We start from the raw sequence: 1,522 nt of genomic DNA, 5'->3' as shown, positions 1-1,522 counted from the left end.
CTTATCAGGGACAAGACTACATGCATACATACGATTGTGCTTCGCAACTTTTTTGTATCTTGCTTGATGGGTGCGCACTGTCCTTCCAAACAAGAAACCCGTTTCACTATTTTTATCAAGGCGTGAAAATAAGTTTTTTAAATATCACGCCATAACTATGTTATGTATGGTGCACGTCAACTAAAACCTTCCAACTGGCCAAATCCACGACTGCAGATTTTATTGTTTAACGTATTAAGATTGTAGCTAAACCTTAATCGTTCATACGTTAAACCCTGATTTCATGCGTTTTATTCCTCAGGAGGTAGGTTAAAGCTGCGGAAACATTCCGGATACTACCTACGGATACCAGTCACATACAAACGTCAAGATGCATTTCAGCGGCCACCCCTATGGCCAAATTTTCACCCGCATATGTAAAACACCACTAGGTTAATGATCTATTTCGTCGCCAATTTATCACCAATTTTGAATCTGAGACGTAGAAATTCTTCACCACATTGAGATCTGTCGATTCCACGTCTCTATTTGTATAAATTTTGTGAAATGAAGACGAAATAGCCGCCAGAAAATTTTGTGAAAAGTTGGTAGTTTATAGATGACGTGCACCATATGTGACGTTGTATTTGGAAGCAAGTATAGCAAACAAGCCATGGATGTTATACTTCGAAGTATTTAAGAAAGCCACTTTCAAAGTCACACAACACGAGCTAAAGTAAACCGATTAGCCTGAGACTAACATTGCAAGTTCACATGTTTTCAAGCATGATCTCTACATAATGACGATCGTAGAGATCACTATGAGCTATATTCGTCGAGTTATTTACATGTGAAGTAGGTTATATTTGCTTTTTTGCTCATTTGAGGACTCGTCGTCACTCACGCTACAATGTTGCAATCGCCACATTTCTAGCCTTGAACGATACTGTAGCTCGCAACTAAGTTTGCCATATCTATATCGCTGCACGTTCGTAGATAAGCCGTCAGAGAGCAATTCGATGTCAAAATCATGTAAAGTACTTTCTGTCATAAATTGTGACTAACTTCAAATTCACTGTTACTTCGAAGTATAGTCCCGTACTACAGTAGTATACTGTACTACTGTACTGTACAGTAGCTGTAAGAGCATCGCCACCACGCAGAGCTAAAAGCTATATCTATTCTGGTGAAACTTCGTTATTCCGGATAACTATAACTTTTTCTGAATGGTATCCGGCAAAAAACTGGAATAGAAGCTATTTGTCGTCTTGCTGAAAAAGCTATTTTTTGCCGGATAAAACCTATTCATCCGGAACTTCGAATAGCTATAAAAATAGATAACGTTACTACTCCAGTACAGTACCGTAGTACGTATTGTGCTTTTCACATATTTTGCCCGTTGTTTTAGCTCCTAAAACCATCCAAAGTTTAACCTAAACTGAAGTTGCACTCGACGTAAAAGTAAGCTTCCCCACCGTTCTGTCATTGGCTGATCTAAAACTTGCGTTGTTTTACTAAAACTACTTCGTTTTATTAACTCCCG

The sequence above is a fragment of the Aphanomyces astaci genome (genome assembly GCF_000520075.1).
Source record: "Aphanomyces astaci strain APO3 unplaced genomic scaffold supercont1.1, whole genome shotgun sequence".
NCBI classification, from domain to species: Eukaryota; Oomycota; class Saprolegniomycetes; order Saprolegniales; family Verrucalvaceae; genus Aphanomyces; species Aphanomyces astaci.
Note: the sequence above shows the minus strand (reverse complement) of the source record.